Below are 25,268 nucleotides of genomic sequence, written 5' to 3'. Positions count from 1 at the left end.
CCTGAGCAATGAGGGCTTAATTTTGTGATCCACCTGTTAACTGTTGTGGGCATCATGCAAATTCAGCCATAGAGAAAGAATGTACACCACGGAAATTGGCAAATGCTACAGTTTGAAGGTATTACAGTTTTTCTGCTTTCCCAGCATACATTGAGCTGTTCCTCTTTCCTGGGACTGATAGCCTTCATGCTAAAAAGACCTTCCTTCCTGGACTAGGGATGCAGCTCAGTTGGTAGAGTGCTTTTCTAGCGGCCACTGATCCCACATAGCTGGGTGTGGTACACACCTGTAATGCCAGAATCGGAAAGTAGATGCAAGGAACTCAGTTCAAAGCTAGCCTAAGGCACATAAGACTGTCTAAAAAACAAACAAACAGTAACTTCCATGCAGAGATATCAAAGAGAGGGGACAGGATCAGAATTATCAAGAATTAAAGTGCTTCTACCCAGATCCCTGTCAACAAGGTCCCGTGAGCTTTGTTCCTATGCACCAAGTGCCTGATGCACATCTACCTAATGTGGTCTCACAGAATTCTATAACTCCACAGTCCCAGTGCCTCAACACTGCAGCCTTCCAATATTCTCCAGTTTGGCCAAGTGGGGCCAACCCTGCATAGGGTTAAAAGGAAAAACAGTTAAAAAAAAAAACTAGAAATTTGAACATATCAAAATTTTAAACTTCTGTATGTTAAAAATGATAAAAGAATATATGATGTTTCATGTTAACACATATACTGATACAATTTAATTATTAGTTATCACAATTAGTCTTTTCATATAAAAAGCAAATCCAAATCTATAAGAAAAAGATGAACATTCTAACAAAAGTAAAAGCAATTAGCAAAAGAACAAAGATTTAATAAATATAGAGTGCCTAATATCAATGGTAATAAAAAAAAGATATGTTTCACCTGAGGAAATTATCAACGTTTTAAAGGTAACGAGTCGGACAGTGTTAACAAAGTTGTAAAGAAATAGAGACTCTCAAACTCTGCTAGTGGGAAAATAAATGAGTACAAACCTTCTGGGAAGCGTTTTTGTCATTACAGGAGAACTCAGTGTGCGTGCATTCTGATGCAGAAATAGCACTTCCAAGAATTTATCCTCAGGCAGGCCTGTGAGTCGCAAAGATGCTTTCACACAGTTGCTAGTCGTGGCGTTATTTATAATAACAAAATTTATAAGCAACCTAACGTTCCAATAACAGGCGGAGTTTTTTAAAGTAAATTATGGATTCCTATATAATGAAATACTTTGCGGGCACTAAAAATCAAGGTGTTAGAAAATATGTTCAAAACATAATGCAAAGTGGGGGAAAGCAGTCTATAAATTAACGTCTAAGTCACTTTCTTAAAAACCTACACAAACATGTAACTAGAAAAAAAGCACTAACCGTGGTTCTCTGTGGAAAAGCCTATAGATTATCTAGCTTTTATTTTTTTAACTTGCAAGTGTTTTAGGATATACAGGTTGACTCTTCTGATGTTTCACACCTTTCTTTTCAGAGCATGTGTTTTCTATCTCAATTGGAGGAGGCACGCATGCTCAGACCTTGGATTAGCTCCTGGTTCCCTCACCTGCCCCATGAGCCAGGACTAGTCACCTACCTGACAAGCACCTCCAACTTTACCACCTATGAGATGGGGTCTCCAGAAGCTGCTAAGGTCAACCAGAATTAAACAAGATAAACTTCATGAAGTGCTTAACAGTTTCTAGAATATAGAGGATGCTTGGTCAGTGTTCACTACACTAATCTGAAAGGGAAAAACAATTGTTATTTACAAAGAGAAGAGGGCATGTTTGACATTTGGCTTCGGGGTCTAGGGGTATCTATCAGGCTTCACCTAAATGCTTATCCAGTCAGAAGGCCAGCTATGTCTAAGGGGGGAAAGAATCCCTCTGTTGGAGAGTTCCTGAGGCCCCACTGAGTCCTGGACCAGAGCGACACTACCTACCTCTCATCCTTACTAATGCAATTCTAATTCCTCTAGCTACAATGTTCCTACATCCACAACAGAGCCAAGGTTATCTCAAGGAAGTTCTAAAAGAGCAACAATTGTTAAACCATGCAAAGCACAGACAAGAATCCCTGTTAGGTCAAAGGCTAATGTGTTGGTGTAGAATTGACCTACATGTACGCAGTAGTCTTGCATCTCAGGACTTATGGAAATGTAGCCTTTGTCAGTGTATACCAGGAAGCAAGAGAGATGCAGTCATTATCTTTGAAGTGACCCCTACTTTGTGAAGTCTAGAAGACAAGTCAGCATGACTTGTCAGAACCCTGTGTCCCTCCCTCTCAGAGATGGTGGCCAACTTTAACACTGTACCCAAACCAGTAAGAATGGTCTCCCTGCAGGGAACATCCTACACTGGGAGGAGGAAAAGGGACAGAGCTGTCACTAAGTTGATAGAGTGCTTGCCTAGGTAGAGGCTGAAATTTTCCACTTTGGGAAGAGCACCCTTATATCTAGGCCACTGCAGGACTAAGGGTCATTCCGGGCCCTCTGGGCATATATCCTTGTGTGCCTGTATCCCATCCTGAATGCTGATCCTTGCCCCCCTGGATGGAATCTTCTTCCTTCTTGATTCTGCTCTCAGGACAGCAGTCACCACAGGCTACTTCCAACTGCACAGTGCCAGCCCTTCCATCCACAATGGCTCCCTGACTTTACTCCCTGAGAGTCTCCATGATATGGAAGGCTTCTGTCTTAGTTCTCAGTTCTGGTTCTTGGACACTGCCCCATGGCTGGAATAGCGCATAGCAGTCCCAAAATGTGCAGTCCGAAAGAGGCCCAAAAGAGGTCTTATCCCTTACACTTACCACCCACTGTGCTGTGAATCTAATATAATGAGAAAAAAAATGTGCTACAGGGGACATTTCTATACATAGAAAGATCTCTGGCAGAAACTGAGTCTTTTGCACAGAAAGCTGTGGTGATCTGGGCTCACTGGGATTTTCATTCCTGCTGAGGCCCTGATTCTTCCTGTGTAGGACACAAGGTAGAGGCAACACTTCCACAATGATGATCACACTCAGCATCAAGCCTCCCAGGAATTGCCACCAGTGCAGTAGAGGGACTCCATCTGACCTCGGGACCCACCATGCCCAATCTGTCATCTAAACCTACAAACTGCCTAGGAATCAACTAAGGAACTAATCGTCACCAGAAACCCTAAGAGAAAACTATAAGCCTAGCACCCAAACAGCTGGTAACTCATCTTCTTTTCCGGCTGTGCAATCCTGGCCCAGCTACTCTTATCAAGGCTCGGTTTCCTCTTCTGTGGGATGGAGAGCAGTCTCCACCACACAGGCTTGTGGTGAGGTCTAATGAGATGAGGGCTAGTGAGTGTCGGCGGAGCTCAGTCAAGGGCAGTCATTATCATGATGAATTTCCATGACCATCCTAACCTACAGAAATGCTGCTCACCCAACAGCAAGTACCTTGAGTCCTTGATGATGTTCAGAGACTTCATCATCATATTCTTCTCTGTGTCTTTCACCTACCACTCTGCCAGACAGACATAGAGCACAGGGTCTTAAATATTTGTTGAGGGAATGACTTAATGAATTCCATTTTGTCTCTGAAATGCACCTTCTGTGGTTTTATCATTATTCTGTGACCTTTTGAATTTCCATCTAATCATGCAACTAGGTTAATTTCTTATTTATCTCTATGACCCTGACCAGGATACAACTCTTTTTCTCCACATTATCCTGCTTACACTGTTCCCTTGGTATAATCAGCCTCCCTGAAACTTTGCATCTTGATTATTTTCCTAACTCTGTGAGCCAACTTATTCTTCTGTTTGCCCTACCTGCACTCACTCATTTGGTTACAGTTAGCCATTAATCCAAGATGGCCTCCACCCAGTTGTCTCCCTCCAACTACAGTACTTGAGCCCAGGTTTCTGTACATGGTAGAAACCAAAATTATTAGCTGGAAACTAGGCTCTGAGCTAGCTGAGCATCATTTCAACAACACTCATTGCCCAAAGTGAGTCCCAAGATACTACAATATGATAACACAATATGATAACACGATATGGAAGAGGGGAGAAGTGGAGCCTAGTATTACAGACTCTAACTCTCTCTCACACACACACTGTCTCTGTCTGTGTCTCTGTCTCTGTCTCCCTCCCTCCTTCCCTCCCTCCCTCTCTTTCTCTCTCTTTTAGTTGCTTGAAACAAGATTTTATTATCTAGCCCTGGCTGGCCTCCAGTTCACAGAGATATGTCTGTCTCTGCCTCCAGAGTGCTGGGATTAAAAGTGCATGCCACCACGAATGTCCAGACTACCTCTTGATGGAATGAGTTTCAGGAAATATTGGACCTGTTTTCCAACATGATCAAGTAACAGAAATACAGGCTGAATTCAACCATATCTATAAAGGAAATACACATTGAATTCAACTCATGGTGGTTTTAGTGGATGCCTCCACATTCCCACCAGGATTCAGAACAAGTCTAAAGTACCTGAAATTGGAAGGTACCTTTCTTCTATACTAGGGTTTTTTAAGGCCAGTCTGAAACTTACTCTTCCTGGGTAATTTCATTTGCTCATTATTTCAGTGTCATCTATATGCTAATGACCTTCAAATAGTACCTCTAGCTCAGCTGTTGACTCACAGAGTCACCTTTTGAGCTGTCCCCAAACTCCCTCAACAGTCTTTACAGTCTTAGGAGACTGACTCATCAGCCACCCAGTTGCTTGACCACAAATCAAGTTTGTCCTCAGTTGCTCTCTCTCTCCTACCTCCAAGGCCATCTCTTCCCAGTTTTTCAAGGCTGACATAGGGAGAAAAAAAAGGGGGAAAAAGCCTTTCTCAAAATAAATGGCTTAACATGACAGAACTGTTTGTCTAAGTCCAAAATCAAGTATAGGTAGATCCACTGTAACCACAGGGGTCTTTGCTTCATCCTCACTTCTGGTCTTGGCTTCCATCTCATCAATCTATTGTGGGCCTCCATGGTCACCACTGTGGTAGGGGAACCTGGGAATCCACTTCCTAGTCATGATGGATTAGGCTTGCTCTAATCCAGTATGATTTAATTTTAATACAATTATAAAGATCTTATAAGAACATTTACAGGTACTAGGGGCTAGGTAGGACTTTAACATATCTTTCAGAGGGACACAATACAACCCATTAAAGCTACTGTAATCCTAGTCCAAGCCAGCAATCAAGCAGTCAAGCTCTCTGCAATCTACTCTTTTATTCAATGCTCTCCTTTACTCTTGCTCTCTATAACAGAAGCTCAGAACAGAAACCCTGACCTGCATAGCCTCTCTAAGACATGTCCCCTATTACCTGATGCATTCCTTATTGCCCTCTGGACAGCCACGCCAAGCTCCTCTCTGTCCCCAACAAGATGGGCCGACCCAAGGGAAAGCCTTTTCCCTAGATACTCCATGGACTGCCAATCCCAGAGTCCTAGCCACTCATTCTTCTTGTCACTCAGCTACAGACAGGCACAGATGCCACCCCTTCAAACATCTCTCAGTCTTTTACTTCCACACTTTTTCTAATTTGATTCCCTACAAATCATTCTAAACATAAATTTCATTTTTTGTTCCCAATTTATTGCTTGTACTCCCCAACTAGAATGTGACTTTGCCTCCCTCTCTGCCATAGTCTCCACTTTCAGATTAGTGGTTGGCACAAAGTAAGTGTTACATGAATACTTGCTGAGAGAGACAACTATTCCTTGATGACCAAATGGACAGCTTTCTATCTTTATCCTATAGAATCTACTGACTCTAATAAGACCAAACATTCCTTCTACTTAGAATTCCTAACTACCTATTTCTACCCAAAGAGATCTCCAACCTCAGGCCATGGTCTACCATAACTCAGCTGCCTCCTTTGCTCACTCCTGAGCCTCTGTCAGCCTGTAATGCCATCAGGTCTTGGAAGTCTGTTTTAGATCCTTATCAGAGATAGAATAATGCCCTCCGAAAGATGTCCGCTGTCCTAATCCTTTACCTGAGACTGTGATACCTTAGGTGGTGAAAGATCCATATTGGAAAAATAATCTCATCACAGGAATCCTCACAAAAAGAAGGCAGAAAAGTTAGGATCAGACCGATTAGTATGGTAATCAAAGGGAAGGCCACAAATCCAGGAGTATTTTCTAGGTAGCTGCTAGAAAAGGTCAGGAATAGGCTGTCACCCAATACATCCAGGAGGGACACCGTTTCACTGTTACCATAGAAGTCATTTCAGTAATGGAAAAAATTAGTTTTATACTACTAATTTTGTAGTAATTTGCTATGGCAGCCATGGGGAACTAACACTGCTCTCTTTTCTTCCCTTTCTATATGCTCTTTGAATAATTTAATCTTCACCTATAGCTCTAGACATCATCTTTAAATGGATGAATGTCTCTTCTCTAAAATTCAGACCTCTCTACTCATCAGCTTATTTACCATCCATAACTGGATGTCCTGCGGGTACCCCAAATCAAATCCATCCTCAGCTCAGGCACTTACCCTGTCTACCCTGGTGTGGTCCATAGCCATCTTCTTTGTCTGAGCTAACAGCAGCACTGTGCACATCCTCCCAAGCATGGCTCCTAAGGGCTCCTCTGCTTTACCCCAGTATTCAGTAGATCCTTAGGCTCTGCTGATTTTATCTTTTCAAGGGATCCTCCCTCACACCCCAACCCCCTGCTTCCACTACAGCCCTTTCTGTCTTTTAAGAGTTCCTACCTAACCTCTTGGCCTCTACCCATGAACCCCTCAAATCCATCTCTGTGTTACATTTTTCTTTCTAAAATGCAAATATCTCATCACATCTCCCTGCCCGCAGACTCCGCTGAGATAAAAGTCAAGTTGCTAAACATGGCTTAGGCGGCTCTCCCCCATCTGCCTCCCACCCTGTCACCCCAGCCTCACCTCCTCTGCACCATACTCTTGCTTCCCACTACCCTAAATGCAACTTTCTTGTGGAAGGTGGGGAAGAAAGGTTGTTTATCCCAGCCAAATCTTTCCTTCACTAACTGTCCCCTCTTTTTGGCTGACTTTTGATTCAAGAAAAGTAGAAAGACCCATTCCCGATCAGACAATTGCACACACATAAATTCAGCTCTCATTTCTCCTCCAGATACACGGAACAAAAGGAAAATCACACTCCAAAATGCAAATCAATGCAATATTCATTCCCTTATAGATATGCCCGCCCACAGAAACACAAATACAGAAGATATAGACAGATGCTCTTCCAACTGCAAATGCCTTCCCATAACTCCTCTTCAAATCCTCTTATGCAGACACAGCCTGAAGCCACAAGCATCCAAAGGAGGGGAAGCAAAGAACTTGGAGGGCTTAGAGAGAAAAGGAACAAATAGGTAAGTCAGTAGAAAAAGGAAACAAAAAAAGAATGGCCATGGGAGAGTCCCCTGGAATGTGCTCAGTCACCAGCATTCCCTGAGACCTGGTAAGGTCAAGCATATACTGGTGAACAGTAAGAATGCAAAGACTAATCGAGGCAGAGGGCTTGGCTGTGCTATTTAAATACACACACACACACACACACACACACACACACACACACACACACACACACACACACACACTGGATAACTACTTAAAGAGCCCAAGATACTCCATGTTTCCCAGTCATGTCTAGGAAGCATGAGCTCATCTGCACAGCTGCCTGCCAACTCTGGAGGAGCCTTCTTCCGCAAGCAATTAAGAATAAACAAAGATCCCCCACTTTAATTATCAAAGATATAATTGAGGTGTTAGGGAGGTGGCTCAGTAATGACATTCTTGCCTTGCATGCCCAAAGACCTGAGTTCAATATCAGACACCTGCACAAGAGTGATTGATATGGCAGGATGCTTGTAAGCATGAGGAAGTAGAGGGAGGAGGATCCCTGGAACTCATTGGTCAATCAGCCTGGCATCATTGATAAGCTTCAGGCCACTGAGAAACCTATATCAAGAGGACAGTATGGCCTTCCAGAGGACACCGGAGATTGTCCTGCTTCCACCTGTGAACAAATGCAGGGCCACCCACACACAGGCACATAGCCACCCACACACAGGCACATAGACAGAAGGGGACATTAAAAATATATAGCCAAGAAAAGCCACTGGGCTATCCTTATGCAGACTCCAGAAGCCAGCAGACTATGCACAGCAGGGACAGGTAGAGTTAACTCTGGTGGGGATGGCCCTGGAGGCAAGGGTAGATCTGAGAACAATCCTGAGGGACAGAATCCCTGGTCTGGCTGCCAGTGGAGTGAGATGGAAAACAGTCCTCATTCTACCTTCCCTTGGGAGCTGGGAAGAGAGCTCTTGTGGCCTGAGCTATAAGAAGGAGTGCATCCAACCATTGGACTGAGCATGGGGTCCCCAATGGAGGAGTTAGAGAAATGACTGAAGGAGCTGAAGGGGTTTGCAACCCATAGGAAGAACAGCAATATCAACCAACCAGACCCACCAGAGCTCCCAGGGACTAAACCACCAACCAATGAGTACACATGGAGGGACCCATGGCTCCAGCTGCATATGTAGCAGAGGATGGTCCTGTCGGGCATCAATGGGAGGGTGGTACTGTGAAGGCTCGATGCCCCAGTGTAGGGGAATGCCAGGGTCGGGAGGCAGGAGTCAGGGAGTGGGGGAGCACTCTCATAGAAGTGGGGAAGAGAGGATGGGATAGGGAGTTTCTAGAGGGGAAACTGGGAAATGGGATAACATTTGAAATGTAAATAAACAAAATATCCATTTTTTTTAAAAAGGAGTGAAGCTAAGGCGAAGACCAAGGGTCTTCAGGGGCTGGGGAAACATCAGTATTTCTGTTGCCTGGGGCAAAGCTTTGAGTCCCAGGCCTGCAGTGAGGCTTGCTGACTGACTCAGCATGCTCCCTAAAGTGACCTTAAATGATTTCCTCAGAAAAGTAATTATCCCAGAGTTAAAGGTCAAATAGCAAATAATGAGCCCCCATAGCACCAGGCTCCGTTCCCCTCTTACCTAGAGTTAAGGGCATGTGACTCGCCTTGTCCACCTAACCCCAAGGTCCTTGCGGTCTCAGGCTTGTAGTGAAGCCTTGAATCTCTGTAGAACACAGCCCTGGCACCATGCCCTTCACCCTGGCTCCTTCCTTGAACTCCACTGATGATAAATGAGCCTGCACTTCCCTTCACCCAAGTCGCCAAAGTCTTGCCAGTCCTACTTCTGCCTCTGTCTGTAAGCAAACGACTATTCCATGTGGCTGAGTCTAAAACCTTGCTCTATGCAGGCAGGCAAGATTTCTAACCCAACTTTATGAACTTCCCAGTATCACCATTTCTATATTCTCTACAGTAAGAATGGGGTGATTCCCTTACTTGTGCTGACTTCCAGAAACTGGAGCCTTCCAGTCTGGCCCTTCCACCCAGACAATGTCTATAAAGCCCCAGCCCAGCCAGTCTAACCCTGAACTTTTTCAAGTCCCTTGTCTTTGTCTACCTTTGTCCTAAAGTGATGCCTTCGACAGACAGGAAATAGTCAGCATGTTCTGCTCCACCACTTGTGCTTCTTTGTTCACAGCTTTAGTGTGAGAAAAACAAACTAATACCTTTGTCACACCTACAAGCACATAACATTGAGCCCCCAGCATTCAGCTCTCTCGTGTGCACAAAGCAAGGCTCACCTAGACCTCACAGAAACCTTTTCTGACCACAAATTTTAACTAGTTGCCTAGAGAATTAAAATATAATTATCAACACAATACATGAACTTAAAAGTGATCTGTGTGTACATGTGTTGCAATTTCATATACTCTATTGTTGCCTAGCATTACTTCTAATACCTGCATATAGATATCTGTAAAGCTGTTGGGTGTGGTAGTATATTACTGTAACTCCAGAATTCTGGAGACTGAGGCAGAGGATTATGAGTTGAGGGCCAGCCTGTGCCATATGGTGAGTTCCTGACTTGCCTGGGCTACATAAGAAAAGCCTCCCTCAAAAAAAAAACTTAATTTATTCTTTTTCAAAAAGCATAAACCAGGAGCCAGACAGAGGGCTTAGTGGTTAAATAGAAAAGACTTATAGAGGATCCATGTTCCATTCCCAGCACCTACATGGTAGCTCATAACCATCCATAATTCCAGGTTCAGGAGATCCAATGTCCTCTCTGACCTCTTCATTCACCAGTGCACACATGATGACCACACACACATGCAAACAAAACATCCATACATATACAACAAAAAAATAAATCCAAAGACTTAAAGTACGAAGAATCACTATTCATATATTAAATTTTATCTTTAATTCACCAAATATTGAATGAGCCATGGTATTTTTACTCATGAAAGCCCTGCTTCTCCTTCATTGTTTCCTTACATAGACACTTCTTGGGAATTCACTATGTGTTAGGTACCATGGGAGAAACATTACATATGTCCTTGTGGAGCTACAGAGTCAGAGGAGGACAAAGACAATAAGAAAGCAAGCCAATAGCATCGTGTGTGCAGTGTACTAGGAACGAAAGAATAATAAAAGTGATGATAAAAGGTAAAGGGCAGTGTCCCCTTTCTGTGACACAGCAGACTTTGTTTTCAATTCCCCCCAACAAAGGAATGGGGTCCTCTTGGCTGGTTCTAATACCAAGGTAGGAAAAGAAAAGGGTGATTCTGGAGCCTCACATAGTGACAGAAAGTTAACCTCAGGGTTTTTTAATTAGAGAGAAAAAAGTTAAAAACAAACATGGATGGAACAAGGCCAATGCATCATGGGAAACCGCTAAAAGGGCTCTCTCCCCACTGCCAAAGGTAGAAGAAATGAAGCTGAAAAACCAACTCATGCTGGATCACAGCCCAAAGCATAAAGGATGTATGTGTTCATCCTGATACGAATAAACGCTTGAGTGTATTGATAAGTGGAGAGGAGACAAAATAGGAATGCAGGAAACGTCTGGGTAATTTATATTAATCTTTCCTCCTAAAAGGCAGAGGAGCACAGCTACAACTCCTTAAGAGAAGCCTATGCCAAGTGACTTCCCTCTGAAGAATGATCTAGAAAGCAGGGAGAGTGACTATAAACATGCGGACCTGGCAGATATACTGTAGCCAGGTGACCCAATCAACAAGTATACATCATGGTGGCAGGCTGGACTTTCCACATAACACGTGTTAAAATAGCTTCTGTGGTCTTCCTAACACAGATAACCTTTAATCATGAGGAAAACATTGAGTATGTCCCAACAGATGAGAGCATCCTACAATATTTCTGAGCAATGCTTCTCTAAGCTGCCAAGGTCACCAAAGACAAGGAAAGTCTGAGAAACCATCACAGCCAAGAAGAGGCTAATGAGATGCACGAAACTAAATGTAATACCGTGTTCTGGATGCTGTCCTCAAACAAACCAGGGAGAGCATAAGGAAATCTGAATAAACTATGGGATTTAGTCAACATTAACATATCATTGGTTCCTTAATTGGAAAAAAAAAGGCAGTAGGCACATACAGTGCATTAACATGAATCTACACAGTACTAACCTAGAAATTCTCTGCATTGTCTGCTTGATTTCTCAAGAGTTCTAAAGGTGTTACAAAAAATAAAATTTTCAATTAAAGTAAATAAATAAATGGAGAGAGGAGCCTAACTTGACCCAATTGGACTAGAAAAGTCTCACTGAAAAGTTAACTATCTCTAGACTGAAGTTCAAGGCTGAGTTCTATAGAAGAAGAGAAAGAACGTTGGGAACTTAGGAAATACCGTGTGCAAAGACCCTGCAGTAGGAAAGGGGATTGCTGATCTGAGCCGCTGAGAGAATGTTGATATGTTTGGAAAGCCATGAAGAAGCAAGAGCAAAAGAAGATAAGGCTGGGGAGGGAAGGGCTGAAGTCAGCTCTGAGAGAGAGGAGGGAGATGAGCTGGAAGACATATATAAGAACCTGACCACTGAAAACCTTAGTTCAGGAGGAAAACCCATTCAGGTGCGGTGAGCTGGTTGAAAGAGCACAGTCCCCTCAGGAACACGCTGTTGAGCGGTGCCATCACGGACAGCTATGGAGTCACCACTGGATAACAGAGAGTGGATGAAACTGAACTCTGGGGGGAGAACTGGAGTTTTCCTGAACATGTCTGCGCCTAGGTAGAAATCGTCGGGCTCATTGGGAAGGTAAGCCAGACACGTGCTCAGACCATCATGGATTAAAATGGATGGTGAGATAGTGGAGGGGGAGGGAGTTCAAGATCACGGAGAAAGTGCTCAGAGACCTCATGGAAGCTGCTGTTTGTCTGGGAGATAGAGGGTTGCAATGCCTTGTATTTCTGATGACAAACCCCTCCTGAAAACATATGCCACCCTCTGTACCTGAGTTTAGGAGACCAACTTTTATGTTTTCTACATATACAGTTCGTCTTAAACAGCTTGATTGAATTCTGAAATAAGGTCATTTTTGTCAGTCTTCCCTACTACTCTCTGCTTCACAAACTCTGTACAAATTTACACTGACATCCCAATCCACATTACATGCATTGTTCTTCCCAACACACACACACACACACACACACACACACACACACACACACACAAATATCACACACGCACATACCACATGTATACAGATACACACATATACACCAAACACACACCACACATACCACACTCACAATATACACCACACACACACACACACACACACACACACACACACACACACACAAAGACCTTTGCTTTTCCATAAAGCAAAGTGCTCCCTCAGCTGAACTTACCTTGGCCAGCTTCTCATTCTCTCTGTCTTCTTTTCCCAGGCTCTAGGAAGGAACCACCAATATAATCTGCTAAACTAGCTCTCTATACAGTTACACATGGCGTTTCCTTTTTAAAAAAAAAATCTCAATTTTTGGAAGAGAACTTATGAAAATAAGAATACCTTATGCCAAGAAACAAGTCCTTATTAATATACATTTTAGGAGTTCTGCCAGTCGGTGGGAAAGACATTCTGTAGAGGAAACAAGCAACCCTTCCCATCAGCCCTGTGGACAGCTGAGCAGCCTGCTGACACAGGAGTTTCTCCCGATCAGTAACAACTTCAGTCCAATTGCTTTGGCTAGCCCCATACTCACTCCACCAAATCACACAAGATTTTGTTTTTCAGGAGGAAAAATAAACAAGCAAAATATTAGTGGCCATACCACCAAAAATTCCTAATAAACAACCTGCTAAATGTTGACTAGAGAGTAGCATGCTTCCTCCCTTGTTCTACGATGTATTCATTAAACAAATACTAGTACACTTCAGTACTGTTCTGGAAGCTGAAGTTACTTTTGAAACAACGACTGACTCACACAATACCCCCATTCTCCCTGGACCTATTTTCTAGTTACATTTGGTTAAAGCCAAAAATTCAGAGGCTGGAAAGATGGCTCTGGGTTTAGGGGCACTGGGAGAACTTGCAAAAGACCTGGATTCAGTTCCTCAGTTCCTCATACCAGAACTTACAAAGAACTAGATTCAGTCTGTGGTGGCTCACAGCCATCTGTAACTCCAGTTCCAGAGAACGATGCCCCCTTCTGTCCTCTGCAGCCACCAGGCACACATGTAGTGCACATACCTATATTCAAGGTAAAATACTCATATCCATAGAAGAATGAATAAATCTTTTTTAAAAGGCCAAGAATCCGGTAGAAAATGGGGGTCTGACCTTCTTCTACTCAAGGACTGAAACATTTGAGAGGAGCAGGGGAAAAAAAATCTCAACTTTCTCAAGCAGAGAAGCTGACCCTGCAGTGAGGGTTGAAGGTAGGAAAGGGGAAAGAAAGCCTCCACTTTACCCTTCAAATACGTGCTTCAGGCTGTGAATAAAGACCCCAGATCTGTGTTGAAAAGTAAGAAGATGGACTTGGGAGAAATGAGAGGTAAGGAAAACAAAGCTGCATGCCAATACCAAATATTGGTCAAGATTCGGAACAACTGACCTCCTCATAGTCACTTTTGAGAACTCCCAACTTCTTATTAAACATACTTATTAAGCAGTCCAGTCACTTTTGAGAACTTCCAACTTCTTATTAAACATACTTATTAAGCAGTCCCACCTGTGGGCATTTCTCAGGAGAAGTGAAAACCTATGTCTAAGGGAGACGAGCATAAAAATGTTGATAGCCAAGGCCTAGCACAATAGCACATTCCTGAAGTCCCAGCAACCTGGGAGGCTGAGGCAGGAGATCACTTGAGCTCAGGTATTGAAGACTAACCTGAGCAACATAATGAGACCCCCATATCAAAATAAAAACAATGTTCACAACAAATGTATTGAATTTGTCACAAACTAGAAGTTACCCAAATGTCCATCAACAACACTTATCTAAATAAAGCAAATTGCAAACTATTCATACAATAGAAAATCACTCAGCAATTCAATGTGCATAGGGGTGAAGAATCTCCATTCGCATGTAGACCAAGAGTAGGTACAACTAACCTTACTGTAAAGATTCCCAAACTTAGTGAAGGGGTTTGAGAACATGAAGAACTGAAAAAGGAGGATCCAGGTGACAAAAAAGATCTCTGCATTTTGTTTGAGATGACAATTCCACCCAAGTATCAACACACATCAAACAAGAAACTTAAAGTCTGGCATTTGATTGCATGCTAATGAAGACTCAGTGAAGAAAAACGAATTAACGTAATAAAAGGTTAATATTAAGGAGCTACAGAATGCCAGCTAAAACTAAATTGGGAGTAAAGAAAATCTGGAGGCCTACCCTTTTATTCTAGGTCAAGGGTGCCAGGTTGGATAGCCTGATCTAAGAGAATTCTCTAGCAGATACCTTCTGTTTTTTTTACAAACAACTTGCTGGTATATAATCTTTTAGATAATAGTTCTGTGGTGATTAACACTGACTAACAGGATCTACAATCACTTGGGAGACAAAACTCTAGACATATGGAGAAATCCACCCAAGCTGCAGGTCGTACCATCCCACGGGCTGAGCTCCTGGAGTAAAGGAACAGGAGAAAGCCAGTGGCAGCCTTCATCTGTCTCAGATGCAATACATCCAGCTGCCTCAGGCTCTCCCATCTCGGACTTCTGGGTGCTGAGACTGAACCCCAATACTATAAAGTTCCTATTATAAAAGAGATGGGATAGCACCCGGGGAAGAGGGCCAATAACCAAAAAGTTTACATCAGATGATGTAAAATGAGAAAATTAGAGGGCTAATAATCAAAAAGTAAAATAAGACCATGATTATGCACTCTGTTTGAACTTAAAGGTCATTGTGCTTTTAAGTTTCTCCTAATTAAGGTAAGAAGCTAGAAGGCATAGTGATGGAGCAATTTTTAAAAAAACGATGTTCAAGCTATGGTTATAGAGCACCCCGTTAATAGCTTACTATAATTCCTGACATACCGTAAGTTTTCAATAAGGCTCAGTTATTATGATCATTATTATTTCTCTCTGTTCTCTCCCTTCTTATAAGAAAAACATGAACTTTGAGAATAGATGTGCAATTAAAGACATGAACAAAAACATCCATAATAATTTCGTTCATAATAGTCCAAACTGGAAACTATCCAAACAGTAGAATGGATAAATAAATTGTGGTGTGTTCATATAATGGGATACCTCCCTGCAATAAAAAGGACAAACTGCTGCTTCACAGCAATTAGCAACTTAGATGAATCTTACAGACATAATATTGAGTGAAAGAAGCCAGCTTTGAAAACCACATACTATGTAATTCATTTCTATAAGGCTCAAGAACAATACCAATCTATGCTGATGGAAGTCAAAAGAGTAGTTACATTTGGCAGAAACAGCTGACAGGAAGGGGGCATAGGAGACTTTCTTGGGTATTCGAGATCTTGATTCAAAAGTGCCCAATGATGTAAGTATACAATGGGCATAATCTGAGCTACATACTGAAGACTGTGCCTGCCTCATCTCACCCATTCATGATGGTTGTGTTTTAGAGATAATCTCCCATGCTTCTTGCCCCTATGGTGCTCATAAACCTGCATTGAGCAATAGAGGACATGTATTCATAAAAGTGAGCTTTTTGTGGTGGATAAAAGATGCATAATCCACAAATTCTGTCCATGCAGTGGAAAACCACGCCGCATTCTCACCCATCTCTATGAATGACTCAGAATGACCCGCAATGCACATAAGACCTTCATTGAGCAATAGGGAATCAAATAATTAAGTGAGCTTTTCCACACAGTTTGAACTCTCTACCATATGCATCTTATCTCTCCATTAAAAACTTTTAATGTGAATAGAACTAAGTTAAATAACGAAGTACATTTGGGAATATGAATGCTTACTGTGGAGCATCTAAGATATCTGCACCACTGCCATCTACAGTGAATGGAAATACCAGCCCTCCATGTCAAAAATAGCTCATTCGTCAAGGAGGTGATGTGAATGAGAATGGCCCCCATGGGATTAGGAGGTGTGACCTTGTTGGAGGACATGTGCCACAGGCAGTGGGCTTGAGGTTTCAAAACTCTGGTGCCGGGGTTGGGGATTTAGCTCAGCGGTAGAGCGCTTGCCTAGGAAGCGCAAGGCCCTGGGTTCGGTCCCCAGCTCCGAAAAAAAAAAAAAGAACCAAAAAAAAAAAAAAAAAAAACTGGTGCCAAGCCCAGAGTCTCTCTCTTACTGTTGCCTGCAGAACAAGATATAGAACTCTCAGCTACTCTTCCAGTACCATGCCTGCCTGTATGCCACCACGATTCCTGCCATGATGATAATAGACTAAACCTCTGAAACAGTAAGCCAGCTTCAATTAACTGCTTCCTTTTTATAAGAGTTGCCATGGTCATGGTGTATCCTCACAGCAGTAGAACACTATAGCAATCAGTATGCAGTTCCTGAACCTCTCTGAGCTACCAAGAACATGCCAAATATCCAGAACGAATGAAACATAGTATAATCCCTGCCCTCAGGGAATCTCTGACAGGGCAGTCAGCCTTGTCATCAACTGAACGCTTGAAGGCAACTGGAAGTTTCTTTAAACATAACTATGGGGTCTTGCAGGAGTTCACTGCCAACCACCAAGAAATTCTCTAATTCTAATTCAATAATGAAAATATCATGCATGGCCATCCCATCCTCCAGAGGAACAATATGGTTAGCACATCTCAGATCCTGATGCTTAATTGCAATTGACATTTCTAGGTCACTGGAGGTGAAGGTGACCATCCTTCTGGAAGGCTTCTTATTTATGACAGCAGCAGAAGACAAGAGGCTAATTTTAGAGAATATTGCCAGCCTTTGCCCCACAAAGAGCATCCAACAGGTGAGTCTCTGACCTCCCATCAGTAGTGATGATGTGGGAATCAAGAACTGACATTTGCCTCTTACAAATCTCATCACAGCATGGGCTCTAAAATGTTCCCCTAAAGATGTTTCCAGATTTGGCATCCTGATATGAAAGATGGTGTGCCCTTGGCTTCTGTTTCCAGTATAAAGAAATCATTTCTTTAATGAATTTTGGGTTTTGTTCTTTCTCAGGGTCCCAAACCAACTGATGTTTCAGGCAAACTAGTCCAATCTTCTTGTTTGCCATAGAGAAGCATATTTGCAATGCTGAACAGCAGGAATGGACACAGATGTCTATGCCATACCAAAGACATCTGAAGACGACTACTAGGCTATAAATAGTCAACCTCTACAGAAAATAAGCAACTGAGAGGAAGGGGCCTAGGAAGACCAATGATTCTGAACATTGTTACAAGGCCCACTCCTCCTAAGACATGACTTTACAGTGGGGAAATACAGAAAGAAGAATAACGAGATTAGCATTCAGCATCTAAATACAACCAGGAAAAAGGTTGACCAGATGTCCCATTGCTTGAAACAGTATCAATAAAACAGCTGTCATAAACATGGTAGCTTTAGTTTAAAAGTCAGTAGGGGCACAAGGTGGTGAGACGGAATTGACAGAGACTTTAGGGAACAGAGATCTGTTCTGTTTATGTCCTGAGATTCACTCCGGACCCACTCAGGTAAGTACAGATCCCAGGGCCAATAGGCACTGAGAGGGTAGCAAGCATAAAAGAAATTGAACTTGAAACATGAAGATTTGACTCTGTAGGCATAAAAATCCTCCCAGGAAAGGAACAATGAAGGCTCCTAAAGAGACAGTGCAGAGACAGCTCAGCAGTTAAGAGAGCTGGTTGTTCTTCCAGAAGATCCAGGTTCAACTCCCAGCACCCATTTGGTCGCTCAAAATTGTCTATGACTCAAATTCCAGAGGATCTAACATCCAAATCTGGCTTCCTAGGACACGAGAAACACATGAGATGCACAGACATACATGCTGCCAAAGTACTCATACACATGAAAAAATTAAATGTAAAAAGCAACTACTTGGGTAGCTGACCAAGCTCAGTAATAGACGGGAGAGGAATCTGTGGCCATGGCTTTATATTTTTCCAGGCCTGACATTGCAAATTATTGTAAATCAGGTAAGTTAGAGCATCAAAATCTTATTTTCTCTGAGTTCTGGGGCATCACATCAAAAGAAAGATGTCAGCATTCTGGTTTTTTTGTACTGTCCTAAGGAGAATCTGTTCATGCTCATTTCTGGTTTTACCTAATCTGCTATTCTCAGCATCCCTACATCTCAAGCGCTGCCTCCTTCTGTACGTGGCATGTTTTGCTGTGCATCTCTGGATCTCTGTGGATATCCTCCTATAGGAACACCTGCCATTGGCTACAAAGCCCACCCAAAATGCAGAATGATATCCTAACAAGGTCCTTAGTTACATCAGGAAACGCTGTATTACCAAATAAGACCACATTCACAGGTTTCAGGGATTAGAGCCTGGGCCTAATATTTTAGACATTTAGCCCATTGTATAATTATATATTTATGTGAAATTATGCTCAAGCAAAGGTCAACAAATATTCTTTTAAAAGACTCTTTTCAAGCTAACTTTAAAATAATAAGACTATACCCTGCAGGAGAAAAGACTTAAGTGAACAAAGCACCCATGAAATAGACATTTTTCTGTGACTACTTTATAACTACTGTGCCCAAAGAAAGTGCTATATTGACTGACAGTTGCTCTTTCCTTCTTGCCTGCACAACTACCTAGGACTCTCTGCTGAGGATCTGTGACCTTAGCTATGGTTCGGGAGTGGAACCTTGCAGGGGCGCATGATATGTGGAAACTGGCACATCTGGCATAGACCTATGCAGCCCTAGAGCCTCTATACCCACTACCCTTTTGTCAACAAAAATCCTGGCTAGCCTCCCACACATCCTCTGGGGAAACATCGGGGAGAGATAGGGCCACGTTCTCTGGACATAGCCACTAGTAAAACTGAGTAACTTCAATTTCAAACTTTCCCAAGAATTTTTCTTGACTATTTCCTATACTGTTCCTGTGACTGTCACACCAAATACCAATTGAACTTAGGGTGTCCAATATCCACTATAAACAAGACAAAAACAATGTAAGATCACATATGAAAATAAACTAAGTATGTGGTAATATTCCAGTAAATGTCACTCTCATGCTGGCCCACTTCTATAACTGTGGTTATCTAGTGGTTTACCATTGACTTCCAGAGCTGGGTGCACAGTAGAAGACAAGGGTGCTGGGAGGAGATGCTGTAGGTTCTAACAGCACACTCCTCTTCTACCCATTTTATGCAATAGCCTCCCAAGTAAGAGTCTAAGTATTCTAAAAATATCAGAAAAACCACTAAATCTAAGGCATCAAGACCTCAGCCCCAAACACAAGACTCTACCTCCTCCTTCTCACTCAGCCTACCTCAGCTCTCATTAATCCTCCTACTCACACAACACCCCTAGCCTCTACCCATAGCCCTCCCCTAGCATGTTCTTGCAAACCAGATGTCCTACAATGAAGCCCTTTGGCCTGGTATTCTCTTTCTCCATCCTGGCCCATAACCACTTAGTCTTTCTCTGAACATTTGCATGACAGTAATCCCTCACCACCTCTTGATATGTGACTTGCTCACTTCCTGTTTCTAACACACCCCCAAAGCCCTGTAGGAAAGGGGATACTCAATACCTAGAGCAGTCATCTCCTTGTGACAAAGATGAGATTACAGGAGAAATTGCAAATTTGGGCTTTAATAGGAAAGTACAACCTTGCCTGCCTTCAGTGCACTCTTGCTAACTTCCTGACCTTCTGGTGCCAACAGAAATGTTCTAGCAAGCTGACTTCCCTTGCTCCGGGAACCACGGATGTCAACTGTAATTTAAACAGCAACTTCATTTTCCAGTAAGTGTCAGGTGAGGTGACGTCCAACTGCTCCCATCCAAGCACTTAGGAAACTGAATTGTTTCAGGGTTTTTTTTTATTTTTTAATTTTTTTTTTGCCAGATTTTATAGCATCCTTCTTTCTCCCCCTGAAGAGATGTAGGAGTATCTGTTTAAGTCAGAGCAAATGAAAATTAATTTTTCTTTGAGAATTCCTTTAAATGTCGTAACCCCTCTCGAGCTAATTGGAGACACCTGAGAATGTCAGCTATCAAAACTGATGTTGAGACAGGAGAGGGATTATCTTCCAAACCAAACACGAACACTCTCTCGGAAGAATTTTTTTAATCATTTCTTGGACAAGAAATAGCTAATTAGTGTCCCAATAGGGGCCTACAGATATTTCTTTTACCCTTGGTTAACTTCCAACAACCCTCATATAGAAAAGTCAGAAAAAAAGGAGAGAGGGCAGGTAGCCTCTGTAATTCCGGAAGCTTTTGTGTATTTCTCTCGTGACTGGGGAGAACAGGAATTGAAATTCCGAGGATGAAGAAAGTGATGAGTAGTGGAAACAGCATTGCAATCTTCTTTGGAAGGTTTTCATCTCACATAACATTTTCCCCCATAGGGAAAATAAAATACAATACTTACATCCTTACCTTGCTAATGTTGCGACTGTAGACATTCACAATACTTACAATACCATATGTTCAGCATTCAATTCGACAAATATTTATTATTTTCCTGGCACTGTGCTAGATGCTAAAGAAAGAAAACAAATAATATTTAACCAGCATTCACTTTAACATCTGTGGACAGCTCTGAGAACTCTCTAGAACAAGACAAGCAGGAGCCCTAACCTCAAGAAGATCAACAGTTTAGGGAACAATGCCCCTCAGTATTGAAAAGGGGGGGTGATGCTCATTGCTTCTTAGCATATGATACTTGCTATACCACCCTGTGATACCACCCTGTGTCCATTTGAGACAGAAGTTCATTTAAAAGCTGAGGGTTTGATTTCATTCTGAAGGAAAAATAAAAACGGTATGTGGTCTTAGCACACACATCTGACCCTGAACTTCAAAACAGTCTAGTGCAAAGGCCAGAGGCAATCTTCAGCTTTCCCCTTATACAGCAAAGAAAGTTGAGACCCACCGACGTCAAGAGGAGCCAGAGCTCATGAGGTCATCAATATGACCTTCTGTAGGGTGCCAGGCACTTCCTTCCCATGGACTCCAGGAGCTCCAACAAGAAAGACACTACTCCTGTACCTATGGCCTCCTCCATCGGCTTCTGAAGGTCGCCAGGAGCAGCACGATCCTCTGAGAACCATCTATGTAGCTGGCAGCATCCCTTGGGCATCAGTCATAAGGCAAAGAGAGTGGAAACATCCAGGCCATCTGACGGTCTGGCAGAGTTCAGTTCTGCCTTCCTGGATGCCTATTCTAGAAGTCTCTCTGCCCAATACTTAAGTATATGTTCCATATCTCTATATGGCCCTGCTAAAGCATCAGAAAAACAGAGAAGGTCACTGAGGCACAAGCATAAAGTGTTCTTGAGAGAAACTTACAACAAAGGCAGAGCTATAACACCAACTGCAACAGAAGCAGTCGGGCAGCACTGGAGTGCTGGGGACAGAGCGGTGTCCACAGCTGGTCTAAGTTGAGATAGACTTTTTTTGTTATTGTTTTAGGATTCTACACAGTATGGTTTTTTATCATTTTCTTTACTATCCTCCAATTCCTCCCAGATCTCCCCTGCCCCCCCGCCACCCCCTCCCTCTCCACCCAACTTCATATTCTTTCTCTTAAAGACTAAAATGAAAAAAAAAAAAAAAGGAAAAATGTCCACTAAAAAAAAAAAAACAAAAAAACAAAAAATGGAGTTTGTTTTGTGTGAGTCTACACTTAAGCGTGTGGCCTGGCCTGGGGTGTGGTTGATACACCTGTATAGCTCCATTGATGGAAACTGGTTCCCTTCTCCCAGCAGCTGTCATTTTCAAATAGTTTCTTGGGTAGAGGTGGGACTCTGTACTCACTTCCCCTCCACTATGCTGTTTTTTTTTTTCCTCCCTTGAGCTTTATGCAGGTCTGTGTGCACCACCACAGTCTCTGTGGGTTCATAGGCACGACTTCCCTGGTGAGTCTTGAAAATGCAATTTCCTTAAAATCTGGTCTGAGGTTCCCGGCTGACCAAGGCTGGGATGCCATGGTTTAGCCTGTCCTTTTTATGATCCGCCGCTTTGATATCCGCTTGCAAGTGGGCAAGAAATGGCATACTTGGCTATGAAAGCAAACTCACTGTAATGGCTGTCTACAGCACAGACAACCTATTGTGCTTACCTTTCATTCAGCGCCTTCACACTTACGAAGAGGAAAAGAGGCGAAGGAAGAAAAAATGGACAAGATGAAAATGGAGAAGCATTTATCCACACTTTCCTCCCTTCGTTGTGCTATGTTACACCCACATCATCATATTCAGGCTTGGTCCCACTCCTGTCATACCCACTGCACTGGGCTCTACCTTTTGTCTTCTAAGATGCTGGTGGCAAGCCTCTGGTGGAGGTGAGCCATGTCTCTTAACACGGGATGAAATGTGTTTTGCATAATCAATGTCCTTTATTTCATACTCCTGTGTTTTTAGGTGCCATAAAGCGTAAAACTCTTATATGTTGCCACAGTTTAAAAACAGGCTGTGGTGGTAGCCCATTGATCAATCTCCATCATCAATAATGATTTACAGTGAAAGTCCAATTCCCTAGTCTACAGTGTCCACACAAATTGCATGACAGAGAACCAGTCTGCACTATGGTGTGATTTGTTTTGCTCCTGGATAAAGTTCTTTGTTGTCACAAAGTCCTTCATTGGAACTCAGTGTGTCCCTCAATGGTGGAGTGTGTTAGCATGTGTTAGGCTCTGGGTTCAATCCATGGCACCATAAAAAGTAAAGTAATAGGGTTGTCCATGGTTACCTTATTTCCATAATGAACTCTTCACTCTCTCTTCCATTTCTTTGGTACTTGGCCCTACTCTGTCTCTCTTTTTCTTACCCAAGAGATTCGGTTATTAAAGATAAAAGACCTGAGTATATTAAGGAATCAAGAATGGACAAGATGGGGGATGGAGCGATGACTCAACATTTAAGAACGCTTGCTCCTAACGACTGAACTGAGAACGGGACCCCCGTTGAAGGAACCAGAGAAAGGACTGGAAGACCTTGAAGGGGCTCGAGACCCCATATGAACAACAATGCCAACCAACCAGAGCTTCCAGGGACTAAGCCACTACCTAAAGACTGTACATGGACTGACCCTGGAGTCTGACCTCATAGGTAGCAATGAATAGCCTAGTAAGATCACCAGTGGAAGGGGAAGCCCTTGGTCCTGCTAAGACTGAACCCCCAGTGAACGTGATTGTTGGGAGGAGGGCGGTAATGGGGGGAGGATGGGGAAGGGAAAACCCTGATAGAAGGGGAGGGGGAAGGGTTAGGGGGATGTTGGCCCAGAAACCGGGAAGGGGAATAACAATCAAAATGTAAATAAGAAATACTCAAGTTAATAAAGAGAAAAAGAAAAAAAAACAAACAAACAAACAAAAAAAAAAAACGCTTCCTCCTCCTCTGAAGGACCCAAACTCAGTTCCCAACACCCACCTCAAACAGCTTGTAATCCCTGTGATACATTCATTGTGCCTCCTCAGACACTCTAGTAGTGTCACACACACACACACACACACACACACACACACACACACGCACACACAAATCAATGAATAAGTCTTTTGTTTTTTTGGTTTTTTTTCCCCAAGGAAATGTTCGAGTCTGTGCCCCCATAAAGGCGAAGAGAACAGGACAGGAGACTTCAAGATAAAGATTTTAACACATTTTAGAACAGAAAAGGCAGAGGGGGTTCTGACTGAAAAGGAAAAAAAAGGGAAGCTACAACTTCAGCCAACAGAAAAGGGGTGTCAAAAAGAAAGGAGAGATATACCCCCACTGAACCCAGGAAAGAGCAACCTGAACTTGATGGTGCTAAATTTATAAGATAGAAATTATAGGTTCCCTACAAAAAAAGTTAAGAAATATTATCTCTCATTATCTAGAAAACAACTGATTCATGCTTTCAAAACTGATAATTAGAAGAATTTAGAATTCGCTTCCCAATCAAGGGCCAAGGCTATAACAACAACAGCATTTTTTTCATGCAGATAAGAACTCTAAGATGCCTCCTTTTAAACAGGCTTCAATAGGACGAGTGACAACTTTGGGAGCTGGGGAGGGCACACGGCATGGCATCCATGGGGAAAACAAAGAAACTAGAAGACCTAACCAGAGAATGCTCAATGGCAGTCTAAGACAGTCAGATGGCATGTACCAACAGTCCAAAGAAAACTCAACTCAAACAGGAGTGAGAAGGTTCAATGAGGAGAAATGGAAGCCACAATTTACCTGATGTGTTGGGATATTGGAGAACCTATCTTGACAAGTACCTGTTTGAAGATCTACCAGGATTCTCTGGGGAAAGTTGGCAATCAAAAACTGAAAAATTGAGCAAGGATCAGGTACTCAGCAAGAAAAGGTGCTGGCTACCAAGTCATCCTGGGGACCCACACAGTTGAAGGAGAGAACTAACTCCCACAACTTGTCTTTTGACCTCTATACATACCCCATAGCATAAACATATCTTCAATACACGTACGTACGTGTCAATGTTATTTACATGGTCAGAATTACAGAAATACTGGCAAGGGTGTTGACCAAAAACTGTCAACTGATTACACTGAAAAAAATAATCAGAAAGGCCTGGATAAAGGGTAGACTGCAAGGGGTAACCTCCAAATCAGTTATCTAAAGCTGTCCAAAAAATAGCAACATGAGTATATGACTTCTAAATACGTGACATCTGAGAAGAAAGCTAAAAATCCAAAGCAGCTGCCCCAGGAAAGCTAGCCTGGGAGACTAGAGACGGGACAGCTTTGATGTCTGGGGCTTTAAGTTGCATTTTACTACCACTGTTTTACTTTGATTACAAAGTATTAATAAAAACCAAACTAAATTTAAAAACCTGTGTCCCACTAAGATATAGCGTGAAT

The 25,268-nt window shown here is 42.6% G+C and overlaps 1 protein-coding gene and 1 long non-coding RNA gene across 2 annotated transcripts in view; one reads left to right on the top strand and one right to left on the bottom strand.

The window, feature by feature from the left end:
• Tmem178b (transmembrane protein 178B) overlaps positions 1-25,268 on the bottom strand; it is a 376,299-nt gene that overhangs the window by 304,182 nt on the left and 46,849 nt on the right.
• LOC147994819 (uncharacterized) lies at positions 11,834-23,733 on the top strand. Its single transcript, XR_015686503.1, has 4 exons — positions 11,834-12,114; positions 17,117-17,237; positions 20,120-20,199; positions 22,532-23,733. It is a non-coding gene; the product is annotated as an uncharacterized LOC147994819 (long non-coding RNA).

Source organism: Rattus norvegicus, chromosome 4, assembly GCF_021556685.1.
Source record: "Rattus norvegicus strain SHRSP/BbbUtx chromosome 4, alternate assembly SHRSP_T2T, whole genome shotgun sequence".
Classification (NCBI taxonomy): Eukaryota; Metazoa; Chordata; class Mammalia; order Rodentia; family Muridae; genus Rattus; species Rattus norvegicus.
Note: the sequence above shows the minus strand (reverse complement) of the source record. Positions and strands in the feature narration are given on the sequence as shown.